The 15,200-nt window shown below is 45.6% G+C and overlaps 1 long non-coding RNA gene across 1 annotated transcript in view; it reads right to left on the reverse strand.

The window, feature by feature from the left end:
• LOC130296586 (uncharacterized) overlaps positions 1-2,369 on the reverse strand; it is a 62,890-nt gene extending 60,521 nt beyond the window's left edge. The window contains exon 1 of the long non-coding RNA XR_008849240.1: positions 2,278-2,369. This is a non-coding gene — a long non-coding RNA (uncharacterized LOC130296586). The remainder of the gene's footprint in view (positions 1-2,277) is intronic.
• Between the last annotated feature and the right edge of the window lie 12,831 nt (positions 2,370-15,200).

The raw sequence follows: 15,200 nt of genomic DNA on the forward strand, positions 1-15,200 counted from the left end.
AGAAGGAATTTTCGCTAGCTTAGAGAACAATAGGGTTGGGTTACTGGTTGAGTGACTGACAATACCCCAGTGCTGAAGGCTGGACTCTCTGCTTGAAGATTAGGCCTGTAGTGGTTTATAACTAGAGATCGATTTGCCAAATTTTTCGAAATAATTTGTTTCGATCCAAATTTATTCGCGGCAGATCTATATTAAAAATGGCTATTTCTGGCCTACAGACAGCCTCAATAGGGGTGTAGAACACTTTCCTGTGTTTTAACACGCATATGGAGTGTGCTGGGGTAGTGAAAAAATACTGTTATTCAGAATAACATGCAGGTTACCGGCATTGCTTTTAGAATCACTGCCACAGTGCGGCACACGGACAGAGCCTGGAGGTGGCATCAGTATGAGGAGATGAGGAGTATGAGTGGCTGAATGACACAGTGTGGAGGTGTTGGCAGCATTAGGATACCATATAGTGGCTGAATGACACAGTATGGAGGTTTTGGCAGCATGAGGATACCATATAGTGGCTGAATGACACAGCCTGGAGGTGTTGGCAGCATGAGGAGACCATATAGTGGCTGAATGACACAGCTTGGATGAGGCTGAAGCATGAGGAGACCATATAGTGGCTGAATGACACAGCGTGGAGGTTTTGGCAGCATGAGGAGACCATATAGTGGCTGAATTACACAGCGTGGAGGTTTTGGCAGCATGAGGAGACCATTTAGTGGCTGAATGACACAGCGTGGAGCTGTTGGCAACATGAGGAGACCATATAGTGGCTGAATGACACAGTGTGTAGGTGTTGACCGCATGAGGAGACCATATAGTGGCTGAATGACACAGCTTGGATGAGGCTGAAGCATGAGGAGACTATATAGTGGCTGAATGACACAACGTGGAGGTTTTAGCAGCATGAGGAGACCATATAGTGGCTGAATGACACAGCGTGGAGGTGTTGGCAGCATGGGGAGACCATATAGTGGCTGAATGATACAGCTTGGATGAGGCTAAAGCATGAGGAGACCATATAGGGGCTGAATGACACAGCGTGGAGGTTTTCGCAGCATGAGGAGACCATATAGTGGCTGGATGACACTGCGTGCAGGTGTTGGCAACATGATGAGACCATACAGTGGCTGAATGACACAGCATGGAGGTGTTGGCAGCATGAGGAGACCATATTGTGGCTGAATGACACAGTGTGGAGGTGTTGGCAGCATGAGGAGACCATATAGTGGCTGAATGACACAGCTTGGAGGTGTTGACAGCATGAGGAGACCACATAGTTGCTGAATGACACAGCTTGGATGAGGCTGAAGCATCAGGAGACCATATAGTGGCCAAATGACACAGCGTGGAGGTTTTAGCAGCATGAGGATATCTATGTATCTATCATCTATCTATCGATCTGTCTATCATCTATCTATCCATCTATTTATGTATCTTTCTATATATCATCTCTCTATCTATATATCATCTATTTATCTATCTTTCTATCTATCTCATATCTATATATATATATATATATATATATATATATATATATATATATATCATCCATCTACTTATCTATCTCTCATATCTATTTATCTATCTATCTCTCATCTATCTGAGTTAGATAGATAGATAGGTAGATAGATATGAGATAGATAGATAGATAGATATGAGATAGATAGATAGATAGATAGATATGAGATAGATATGAGATAGATAGATAGATACATATGAGGATAGATAGATAGATAGATAGATATGAGAAAAATAGATAGATAGATGCATAAATAGATGGATATAGATAGATGGATGGATGGATGGATAGATATGAGATAGATAGATAGATAGATAGATAGATAGATAGATAGATATGAGATAGATAGATATAGATATGAGATAGATATGAGATAGATAGATAGATAGATATGAGGATAGATAGATAGATATGAGAAAAATAGATAGATGCATAAATAGATGGATATAGATAGATGGATGGATGGATAGATATGAGATAGATAGATAGATAGATAGATAGATAGGAGATAGATATATAATAGATTGATAGATAGATAGATAGATAGATAGATAGATAGATAGATAGATAGATCAGTGTTTCCCAACATGGGGGCCTCCAGATGTTGCAAAACTACAACTCCCAGTATGCTCATAAAGCCAAAGGAATGCTGGGAGTTGTAGTTTTGCAACAGCTGGAGGCCCCCTGGTTGGGAAACACTGAACTACCTCCCACTGTCTCCTACAACTTTCCCCCTCTCCCCCAAGCAAGTTACTTACTTTAAAAGGGCAGCATGAGCAGTGGGCACTGGGCAGGTAAGTTTTCCATACTGGTGGTGTCCGGGCCTGTATACACACAGCGGGCCTGCTCCACAAGGTCCAGCAGCAGCATACAGGGGAGGGGGAGGAGCTTCCTGTCTGCTCTTCCCAGTCTGCATAGCGGGGCCCCTGCGTGGTGACAGGGCTGCAGGCTGAAGATTTATTTAAAGAGTACCTCTCATCAAATAAACTTTTGATATATTTTAGATTAATGAATGTTGAATAACTTTCCAATAGCATGTTAATGAAAAATATGCTTCTTTCTATTGTATTTTTCCCGATCAGTCCTGTCAGCAAGCATTTCTGACTCATGCTGGAGTCCTTAACACTCAGAGCTGCCAGCCTGCTTTGTTCACAGCCAAACAGGCTGTGAACAAAGCAGACTGGCAGCTCTGAGTGTTCTCCTTTGTGAACAAAGCAGACTGGCAGCTCGTAGTGTTTAGGACTCCAGCATGAGTCTGAAATGCTTGCTGCCAGGACTGGTAGGGAGACCCCTAGTGGTCATTTCTTCAAAGCTGAAAATTAAATAGAAAGAAGCATATTTTTTAATAACATGCAATTGTAAAGTTATTCTGCATACATTCATCTATAATATATCAAAAGTTTTTTTGATGAGAGGTACCATTTAAAAAAAGGATGCCGGAGTAGATGGCTCCGGGGGGCGGGGGGGTGCAGCGGGGGCTTGGGCCCCTTACTGGTGGCCATGAGAGCTGCTAGTGACCTACTGCTGTAGGGGAGGCCGTGGCCTCCTCTGGCCCCCCTAACCCCCCCCCCAGAGACGCCACTGGCTGCAGGGGTGGTTGAACGCAGCGTCCATCCGGGTGCTGTCAAACTTGCTGTGGTCGGGGAGTATGCGGTGGTATGTGGCCTAATGCTCGCCTCTGGGGCCGGACCTGGAGAGGGCAGCGGGCCCCCTCTCACGCTGGGCCCCTGTGCAGCTGAACCGGCTGCAAAGGCGATATGTCCGCCCCTGAATACGACATTTGAAGCCCATGTCCAGAATCTGTCTGTGTGTGGTGGATCTGGATGCACTGACTCCAGCCTCGGTCCTTGTGAAAGTCCCCAACACTTTTGAATGTTTTTTTCCTGACAATCCTTTCCAGGCTGGGGTCATCTCTGCTCCTTTTGCACACGTTTTCCACACGTTTCCCTTCCACATAACTTTCTATTAATGTGCTTTTATACAGCACTATGGGAACATCCTACTTCCTTTACAACTACCTTTCGAGGCTTTCCCTCCTTATGGAGGGTGTCAATCATGGTTTTCTGCACAACTGTCAGGTCAGCAGTCTTTCCCATGATTGTGATTGCTACTGAACCGGACTGAGAGACCATTTAAAGGCTCAGGAACCCTTTGCAGGGATTATGGCTTAATTAGCTGACTAGAGTGGGACACGTTGAGCCTGGAATATTGCACCTTTTCACAATATTCTAATTTCCTGAGATTGTGGATTTGGGGTTTTCACGAGCTGTAAGCCATAATCATCACAATTTTAAGCGCATGTGAGCGAGAAACGGCCCGTTGGCCAGTGTTTGTATCTCTGACCTGAGGAATACATTTCAAGTAACTGCAATCCAGTGCCTCCTCTACTTCTTCTCCAAGTTTAATAAAAGACGGCTTGAACTATCTTGCTTTGCATGTAATGAGTCTCTCTCATATATTGGTTTCACCTTTTAAGATGCATTACTGAAATAAATGAACTTTTGCACGATATTCAAATTTTTCGAGTATCACCTGTATGTACAAGAATATACTTCCTATAATACTGTTCCTATGTACAAGAATAATACTACTATAATACAACCTTGTACATACAATAACTAATATAATAATGTCCTCTGTGTACAAGAATATAACTACTATAACCTTGCCTTCTATCTACATGAACATAGCTACTATAAAAGACAATGATAAATGTACCCCAATAAGTTTTATAGAGCTGTACATCATACACCAGTGTTATCTAACCCCAGTCAGACTTCACGGAATGGGAAAACTACCTCACCATTGCTGTCACAGATATCATTCACACTGTGCTGAATTTTGACACCTAAGTAGAAATTGTTTGTTTTTGCACCATTTTTGGCATGAAGTGATAGATCTGTTGTCAATTTAATGCAAAAATTGAAAGGTTCTTATGTAGAAGAATATGTATAACTACAATTATACAACCTCTTGTGTACAAGAATATAACTACTATAATAATGCTCCTATGTACATAAATATAACTACTATGATACTGCTCCTATGTACATTAATATAACTACTATGATACTGCTCCTATATATAATATAAAACTACTATAATAATGCTCCTATAGACAAGAATATAACTAATATGATACTGTCCCTATGTATAAGAATATAACTACTAGAATACTGCTCCTATGTACAAGAATATAACTACTACAATACTGCTCCTATGTACAAGCATATAGCTACTATAATACTGCTCGTATAGAGAAGAATATAACTAATTCAATACTGTTCCTATGTACAAGAATATAATGGCTATAATACTGCTCCTATGAATAAGAATATAACTACTATAATACTGCTCCTATGTACAAGAATAAAACTACTATAATACTGCTCCTATAGAGAAGAATATAACTAATTTAATACTGTTCCTATGTACAACAATATAATGGCTATAACACTGCTCCTATGAATAAGAATATAACTACTATAATACTGCTCCTATGTACAAGAATAAAACTACTATAATACTGCTCCTATAGAGAAGAATATAACTAATTTAATACTGTTCCTATGTACAAGAATATAATGGCTATAATACTGCTCCTGTGTACAAGAATATAACTACTATAGTACTGCCCCATGTACAAGAATATAACTAATACAATTCTCTATATATACAAGAATATAAATACTATAAGAGTGCAGTTGCCCAAAGACACCAATCAGATTGCTTCTTTCATTTTTCCTGGGCCTCTTTAAAAATGAAAGAAGCAATCTGATTGGTTGCTATGGGCAACTACACCACTCTTCCTCTACACAGGTTTTGATAAATATCCTCCTATATTCTTGAACATAGGAGGCAGTATTATAATAGGGGTATTTTTATACATAGGAGGCAGTATTATAGAAGTTATATTCTTGTACATAGGAGGTAGAATTATAGCAGATATATTATTGTACATAGGAGGCATAATTATAGATGTTATATTCTTGTACATAGGAGGTAGAATTATAGTAGCTATATTCTTGTACATAGGGGCAGTATTATAGTAGTTATATTCTTGTACATAGGGGCAGTATTATAGTAGTTATATTCTTGTATATAGGAGCAGCATTATAGTAGTTATATTCTTGTATATAGGAGCAGTATTATAGTAGTTATATTCTTGTAGATGGAGGGCAGTATTATAGTAGTTATATTCTTCTACATAGGAGGTAGAATTATAGTATTTATCTTCTTGTGCATAGGAGGCAGAATTATAGTAGTTATATTTATGTACATAGAAGTAGTATTATAGTAGTTATATTCTTGTGCATAAGAGGTTGTATTATCGTAGCTATATTCTTCTACATAGGAGCATTTCTATTTTTGAATTAAGTTGACAACAGATCTAGTTATATTCTTGTATATATAAGCAATATTACAGTAGTTATATTCTTGTATATAGGGACAGTATTATAGTTAAAATTGTATACTTACTGTAATTTTTCTTTCTTCGAGACAGAAGACAGCACAGAAGGAATAGGCCTAGCCTCTTTTATTCATCTTAGGACCGCCCACCTGGAAAAAAACTCCAAAACAATCAACCAATGCAGAATCAGCATACTTAATAAATAGATACCAATCAAACATCAAAACTGTGTAATTGACTGAACTCTTTTCTTAGATGCTCAACTAATTTTATTGGGTGGGTTATATGTGCTGCCTTCTGTCTCGAAGAAAGAAAAATTACAGTAAGTATACAATTTTAACTTTCTTCTTAGACTTTCAGCAGCACAGAAGGAATTTTCGCTAGCTTAGAGAACAATAGGGTTGGGTTACTGGTTGAGTGACTGACAATACCCCAGTGCTGAAGGCTGGACTCTCTGCTTGAAGATTAGGCCTGTAGTGGTTTATAACTAGAGATCGATTTGCCAAATTTTTCGAAATAATTTGTTTCGATCCAAATTTATTCGCGGCAGATCTATATTAAAAATGGCTATTTCTGGCCTACAGACAGCCTCAATAGGGGTGTAGAACACTTTCCTGTGTTTTAACACGCATATGGAGTGTGCTGGGGTAGTGAAAAAATACTGTTATTCAGAATAACATGCAGGTTACCGGCATTGCTTTTAGAATCACTGCCACAGTGCGGCACACGGACAGAGCCTGGAGGTGGCATCAGTATGAGGAGATGAGGAGTATGAGTGGCTGAATGACACAGTGTGGAGGTGTTGGCAGCATTAGGATACCATATAGTGGCTGAATGACACAGTATGGAGGTTTTGGCAGCATGAGTGTTACGCCGAGCACTCCGGGTCCCCGCTCCTCCCCGGAGCGCTCGCTACACTCTCCTCACTGCAGCGCTCCGGTCAGATCCACTGACCCGGGGCGCTGCGATACCGCCTCCAGCCGGGATGCGATTCGCGATGCGGGTAGCGCCCGCTCGCGATGCGCACCCCGGCTCCCGTACCTGACTCGCTCTCCGTCAGTCCTGTCCCGGCACGCGCGGCCCCGCTCCCTAGGGCGCGCGCGCGCCGGGTCTTTGCGATTTAAAGGGCCACTGCGCCGCTGATTGGCGCAGTGGTTCCAATTAGTGTTATCACCTGTGCACTTCCCTATATCACCTCACTTCCCCTGCACTTCCTTGCCGGATCTTGTTGCCATCGTGCCAGTGAAAGCGTTTCCTTGTGTGTTCCTAGCCTGTGTTCCAGACCTCCTGCCGTTGCCCCTGACTACGATCCTTGCTGCCTGCCCCGACCTTCTGCTACGTCCGACCTTGCTTCTGTCTACTCCCTTGTACCGCGCCTATCTTCAGCAGCCAGAGAGGTTGAGCCGTTGCTAGTGGATACGACCTGGTCACTACCGCCGCAGCAAGACCATCCCGCTTTGCGGCGGGCTCTGGTGAAAACCAGTAGTGACTTAGAACCGATCCACTAGCACGGTCCACGCCAATCCCTCTCTGGCACAGAGGATCCACTACCAGCCAGCCGGCATCGTGACAGTAGATCCGGCCATGGATCCCGCTGAAGTTCCTCTGCCAGTTGTCGCTGACCTCACCACGGTGGTCGCCCAGCAGTCACAACAGATAGCGCAACAAGGCCAACAGCTGTCTCAACTGACCGTTATGCTACAGCAGTTACTACCACAGCTTCAGCAATCATCTCCTCCGCCAGCTCCTGCACCTCCTCCGCAGCTAGTGGCCGCTTCTGGTCTACGACTATCCTTGCCGGATAAATTTGATGGGGACTCTAAGTTTTGCCGTGGCTTTCTTTCCCAATGTTCCCTGCACTTGGAGATGATGTCGGACCAGTTTCCCACTGAAAGGTCTAAGGTGGCTTTCGTAGTCAGCCTTCTGTCTGGAAAAGCCCTGTCTTGGGCCACACCGCTCTGGGACCGCAATGACCCCGTCACTGCCTCTGTACACTCCTTCTTCTCGGAAATTCGAAGTGTCTTTGAGGAACCTGCCCGAGCCTCTTCTGCTGAGACTGCCCTGTTGAACCTGGTCCAGGGTAATTCTTCGGTTGGCAAGTATGCCGTACAATTCCGTACTCTTGCTTCAGAATTATCCTGGAATAATGAGGCCCTCTGCGCGACCTTTAAAAAAGGCCTATCCAGCAACATTAAAGATGTTCTGGCCGCACGAGAAATCCCTGCTAATCTACATGAACTCATTCACCTAGCCACTCGCATTGACATGCGTTTTTCCGAAAGGCGTCAGGAGCTCCGCCAGGATATGGACTCTGTTCGCACGAGGCGTTTCTTCTCCCCGGCTCCTCTCTCCTCTGGTCCCCTGCAATCTGTTCCTGTGCCTCCCGCCGTGGAGGCTATGCAGGTCGACCGGTCTCGCCTGACACCTCAAGAGAGGACACGACGCCGCATGGAGAATCTCTGCCTGTACTGTGCTAGTACCGAACACTTCCTGAAGGATTGTCCTATCCGTCCTCCCCGCCTGGAAAGACGTACGCTGACTCCGCACAAAGGTGAGACAGTCCTTGATGTCTACTCTGCTTCTCCACGTCTTACTGTGCCTGTGCGGATGTCTGCCTCTGCCTTCTCCTTCTCTGCTGTGGCCTTCTTGGACTCCGGATCTGCAGGAAATTTTATTTTGGCCTCTCTCGTCAACAGGTTCAACATCCCGGTGACCAGTCTCGCCAGACCCCTCTACATCAATTGTGTAAACAATGAAAGATTGGACTGTACCATACGTTTCCGCACGGAGCCCCTTCTAATGTGCATCGGACCTCATCACGAGAGGATTGAACTTTTGGTCCTCCCCAATTGCACTTCTGAAATTCTCCTTGGACTTCCCTGGCTTCAACTTCATTCCCCAACCCTGGATTGGTCCACTGGGGAGATCAAGAGTTGGGGGCCCTCTTGTTCCAAGGACTGCCTAAAACCGGTTCCCAGTAACCCTTGCCGTGACTCTGTGGTTCCTCCTGTAACCGGTCTCCCTAAGGCCTATATGGACTTTGCGGATGTTTTTTGCAAAAAACAAGCTGAGACTCTACCTCCTCACAGGCCTTATGATTGTCCTATCGACCTCCTCCCGGGCACTACTCCACCCCGGGGCAGAATTTATCCTCTGTCCGCCCCAGAGACTCTTGCCATGTCTGAATACGTCCAGGAAAATTTAAAAAAGGGCTTTATCCGTAAATTCTCCTCTCCTGCCGGAGCCGGATTTTTCTTTGTGTCCAAAAAAGATGGCTCTCTACGTCCTTGCATTGACTACCGCGGTCTTAATAAAATCACGGTTAAGAACCGCTACCCCTCATCTCTGAACTCTTTGATCGCCTCCAAGGTGCCCACATCTTTACCAAACTGGACTTAAGAGGTGCTTATAATCTCATCCGCATCAGAGAGGGGGATGAATGGAAAACGGCATTTAACACCAGAGATGGACACTTTGAGTATCTGGTCATGCCCTTTGGCCTGTGCAACGCCCCTGCCGTCTTCCAAGACTTTGTTAATGAAATTTTTCGTGATCTCTTATACTCCTGTGTTGTTGTATATCTGGACGATATCCTGATTTTTTCTGCCAATCTAGAAGAACACCGCCAGCATGTCCGTATGGTTCTTCAGAGACTTCGTGACAATCAACTCTATGCCAAAATAGAGAAATGTCTGTTTGAATGCCAATCTCTTCCTTTCCTAGGATACTTGGTCTCTGGCCAGGGACTACAAATGGATCCAGACAAACTCTCTGCCGTCTTAGATTGGCCACGCCCCTCCGGACTCCGTGCTATCCAACGTTTTTTGGGGTTCGCCAATTATTACAGGCAATTTATTCCACATTTTTCTACCGTTGTGGCTCCTATCGTGGCTTTAACCAAAAAAAATGCCGATCCCAAGTCTTGGCCTCCTCAAGCGGAAGACGCCTTTAAACGGCTCAAGTCTGCCTTTTCTTCGGCTCCCGTGCTCTCCAGACCTGACCCATCTAAACCCTTCCTATTGGAGGTTGATGCCTCCTCTGTGGGAGCTGGAGCTGTCCTTCTACAAAAAAATTCTTCCGGGCATGCTGTTACTTGTGGGTTTTTTTCTAGGACCTTCTCTCCGGCGGAGAGGAACTACTCCATCGGGGATCGAGAGCTTCTAGCCATTAAATTAGCACTTGAGGAATGGAGGCATCTGCTGGAGGGATCAAGATTTCCAGTTATTATTTACACCGATCACAAGAACCTCTCCTACCTCCAGTCTGCCCAACGGCTGAATCCTCGCCAGGCCAGGTGGTCTCTGTTCTTTGCCCGATTTAATTTTGAAATTCACTTTCGGCCTGCCGATAAGAACATTAGGGCCGATGCTCTCTCTCGTTCCTCGGATGCTTCTGAACTTGAACTCTCTCCGCAACACATCATTCCTCCTGACTGCCTGATTTCCACTTCTCCAGCCTCCATCAGGCAAACTCCTCCAGGAAAGACCTTTGTTTCTCAACGCCAACGCCTCGGAATCCTCAAATGGGGTCACTCCTCCCATCTCGCAGGTCATGCGGGCATCAAGAAATCTGTGCAACTCATCTCTCGCTTCTATTGGTGGCCGACTCTGGAGACGGATGTTGTGGACTTTGTGCGAGCCTGCACTATCTGTGCCCGGGATAAGACTCCTCGCCAGAAGCCCGCTGGTTTTCTTCATCCTCTGCCTGTCCCCGAACAGCCTTGGTCTCTGATTGGTATGGATTTTATTACTGACTTACCCCCTTCCCGTGGCAACACTGTTATTTGGGTGGTCGTTGATCGATTCTCCAAAATGGCACATTTCATCCCTCTTCCTGGTCTTCCTTCAGCGCCTCAGTTGGCTAAACAATTTTTTGTACACATTTTTCGTCTTCACGGGTTGCCCACGCAGATCGTCTCGGATAGAGGCGTCCAATTCGTGTCTAAATTCTGGAGGGCTCTCTGTAAACAACTCAAGATTAAATTAAATTTTTCTTCTGCATATCATCCTCAATCCAATGGACAAGTAGAAAGAATTAACCAGGTCTTGGGTGATTATTTACGACATTTTGTTTCCTCCCGCCAGGATGACTGGGCAGATCTTCTACCATGGGCCGAATTCTCGTATAACTTCAGAGTCTCTGAATCTTCCTCCAAATCCCCATTTTTCGTGGTGTACGGCCGTCACCCTCTTCCCCCCCTCCCTACCCCCTTGCCCTCTGGTCTGCCCGCTGTGGATGAAATTTCTCGTGATCTTTCCATCATATGGAGAGAGACCCAAAATTCTCTCTTACAGGCTTCATCACGCATGAAGAAGTTCGCGGATAAGAAAAGAAGAGCTCCTCCCATTTTTTCCCCTGGAGACAAGGTATGGCTCTCCGCTAAATATGTCCGCTTCCGTGTCCCTAGCTATAAGTTGGGACCACGCTATCTTGGTCCTTTCAAAATTTTGTGCCAGATTAATCCTGTCTCTTACAAACTTCTTCTTCCTCCTTCTCTTCGTATTCCTAATGCCTTTCACGTTTCTCTTCTTAAACCACTTATCATTAACCGTTTCTCTCCCAAATCTGTTCCTCCCACTCCTGTTTCCGGCTCCTCGGACATCTTCTCCGTCAAAGAGATTCTGGCATCCAAAAAGGTCAGAGGGAAAACCTTTTTTTTAGTGGATTGGGAGGGTTGTGGTCCAGAAGAGAGATCCTGGGAACCTGAGGACAATATCCTAGACAAAAGTCTGCTCCTCAGGTTCTCAGGCTCTAAGAAGAGGGGGAGACCCAAGGGGGGGGGTACTGTTACGCCGAGCGCTCCGGGTCCCCGCTCCTCCCCGGAGCGCTCGCTACACTCTCCTCACTGCAGCGCTCCGGTCAGATCCACTGACCCGGGGCGCTGCGATACCGCCTCCAGCCGGGATGCGATTCGCGATGCGGGTAGCGCCCGCTCGCGATGCGCACCCCGGCTCCCGTACCTGACTCGCTCTCCGTCAGTCCTGTCCCGGCGCGCGCGGCCCCGCTCCCTAGGGCGCGCGCGCGCCGGGTCTTTGCGATTTAAAGGGCCACTGCGCCGCTGATTGGCGCAGTGGTTCCAATTAGTGTTATCACCTGTGCACTTCCCTATATCACCTCACTTCCCCTGCACTTCCTTGCCGGATCTTGTTGCCATCGTGCCAGTGAAAGCGTTTCCTTGTGTGTTCCTAGCCTGTGTTCCAGACCTCCTGCCGTTGCCCCTGACTACGATCCTTGCTGCCTGCCCCGACCTTCTGCTACGTCCGACCTTGCTTCTGTCTACTCCCTTGTACCGCGCCTATCTTCAGCAGCCAGAGAGGTTGAGCCGTTGCTAGTGGATACGACCTGGTCACTACCGCCGCAGCAAGACCATCCCGCTTTGCGGCGGGCTCTGGTGAAAACCAGTAGTGACTTAGAACCGATCCACTAGCACGGTCCACGCCAATCCCTCTCTGGCACAGAGGATCCACTACCAGCCAGCCGGCATCGTGACAATGAGGATACCATATAGTGGCTGAATGACACAGCCTGGAGGTGTTGGCAGCATGAGGAGACCATATAGTGGCTGAATGACACAGCTTGGATGAGGCTGAAGCATGAGGAGACCATATAGTGGCTGAATGACACAGCGTGGAGGTTTTGGCAGCATGAGGAGACCATATAGTGGCTGAATTACACAGCGTGGAGGTTTTGGCAGCATGAGGAGACCATTTAGTGGCTGAATGACACAGCGTGGAGCTGTTGGCAACATGAGGAGACCATATAGTGGCTGAATGACACAGTGTGTAGGTGTTGACCGCATGAGGAGACCATATAGTGGCTGAATGACACAGCTTGGATGAGGCTGAAGCATGAGGAGACTATATAGTGGCTGAATGACACAACGTGGAGGTTTTAGCAGCATGAGGAGACCATATAGTGGCTGAATGACACAGCGTGGAGGTGTTGGCAGCATGGGGAGACCATATAGTGGCTGAATGATACAGCTTGGATGAGGCTAAAGCATGAGGAGACCATATAGGGGCTGAATGACACAGCGTGGAGGTTTTCGCAGCATGAGGAGACCATATAGTGGCTGGATGACACTGCGTGCAGGTGTTGGCAACATGATGAGACCATACAGTGGCTGAATGACACAGCATGGAGGTGTTGGCAGCATGAGGAGACCATATTGTGGCTGAATGACACAGTGTGGAGGTGTTGGCAGCATGAGGAGACCATATAGTGGCTGAATGACACAGCTTGGAGGTGTTGACAGCATGAGGAGACCACATAGTTGCTGAATGACACAGCTTGGATGAGGCTGAAGCATCAGGAGACCATATAGTGGCCAAATGACACAGCGTGGAGGTTTTAGCAGCATGAGGAGACCATATTGTGGCTAAATGACCCAGTGTGGAGGTGTTGGCAGCATAAGGAGACCATATAGTGGCTAAATGACACAGCATGGAGTTGGCGGCAGCATGAGAAGACCATATAGTGGCTGAATGACACAGCATGGAGGTGTTGGCAGCATGAGGAGACCATATAGTGGCTGAATGACGCAGAGTAGAGGTGTTCGCAGAATGAGGAGACCATATAGTGGCTGAATGACACAGCGTGGAGGTGTTGGCAGCATGAGGAGACCATATAGTGGCTGAATGGCACAGCCAGGAGTTGGCAGATAATGAGTAGACACTAGGCCTTCACAATCCCTAAGATTATAAAATGAATTCTGAAATTTAAACCGAAGATTTTGGGTAGCTAGTGCTACCATAACAAAAAGTTTTTATTCCCAGGCCCAGCAGCATCAGTAAACCATATATGGGCTGAATGACACAGCCTGGAGTTGGCGGAAACATGAGGAGACCATTGAAATGTATGATTTTTAAATTTAAATTTAAGATTTTTAAATTTAAATCAAGAATTTTTAAATTGAACTTTTAACTCCCAAGTTTTAGTGTCCTGGGCCCCGGCATGTGTGTACAAAGGGCCAAATCTAACAAGGAGTCACATGTCACATGGATGCACAGTGAAAAAGCATGGAGGTGGCATCAGTAAGAGGAGACCATATAGTGGCTGAATAGCAGAGCCTGGAGTTGGCTAGAGCATGAGAAGAGATCATATAGTGGCTGAATGGCACAGCCTGGAGTTGGCAGCAGATGAGGAGACAATAGGGCTTCACAATCTCTAAGAATAAAAGATGAATTTTGAAATTTCCATTGAAGATGTATGGTATCTAGTGCTACTATAAACATATATAGATAAATTCCTAGGGCCATCAGCATCACAAAACCATGTAGTTGCTTAATGACACAGACAGGAACAGAGTACACAAGAGGGGTTCACAACCCCTAACATTAACAGATGAATGTTGAAATCTCTACTGAAGATGCATGTTAGCTAGTGCTACCATCCCAAAATTTAAGGCCCAAGCCCAGCAGCATCAGTAAGCCAAGTAGTTCCTGAAACACAGTTAGGAGCAGGCAGCAGCAGTACTCAAGATGGTCTCATAGCCCCTAAGATTGATAGATAAATGTTGAAATCTTATTGAAGAGGTATGTTACCTCGTGCTATCATCAAAGAATGTAAGGCCTAAGCCCAGCAGCATCACTAAACAATATAGTTGCTGAAACACACAGCCTGGAGCAGGCATCAGCATGAGTTTAAAAGAGGGCTTCACAACCCCTAACATTAAAATGTTAAAGTTGAAATCTGTATATAAGATGTATGTTAGCTAGTGCTAACATCAAAAATTTTTAGGCACAGGCCCAGCAGCATCAGTCAGCCAAGTAGTTCCTGAAACACACATCCGGGATCAGGCAAAAGGATGCGTACATAAGAGGGCTTCACAACCCCTAACATTAAAAGATCAATGTTGAAATCTCTATTGAGCATGTATGTTTGCTAGTGCTAACATAAAAAAATGTAGGTAATATTCAAGACAGTCCCAACAGCATCAGAAATCAATATATTGGCTGAATGACACAGCCTGGAGGTGGGGAAAGCATAAGAAGCCCATATAGTGTCTGAATGGCACAGCCTGGAGGTGGCCGAAGCATGAGGAGACCATATAGTGGCTGAATGGCACAGCCTGGAGTTGGCAGAAGCATAAGGAGACAAAATAGTGACTGAATGAAACAGCCTGGAGGTGACAGCAGCAGCATCAGGAGTCCTGAAAGTGACCCTGTGACAGAGTGGTGCAGTGGGTGGAAATACCAGTACCCGGTGATGAAGGTGGCTGGAATGTTTGTAACTGGGGAGCAGTGCCTTAAATCTGTTTGGCACTATCCA

The sequence above is a fragment of the Hyla sarda genome, chromosome 12 (genome assembly GCF_029499605.1).
Source record: "Hyla sarda isolate aHylSar1 chromosome 12, aHylSar1.hap1, whole genome shotgun sequence".
Classification (NCBI taxonomy): Eukaryota; Metazoa; Chordata; class Amphibia; order Anura; family Hylidae; genus Hyla; species Hyla sarda.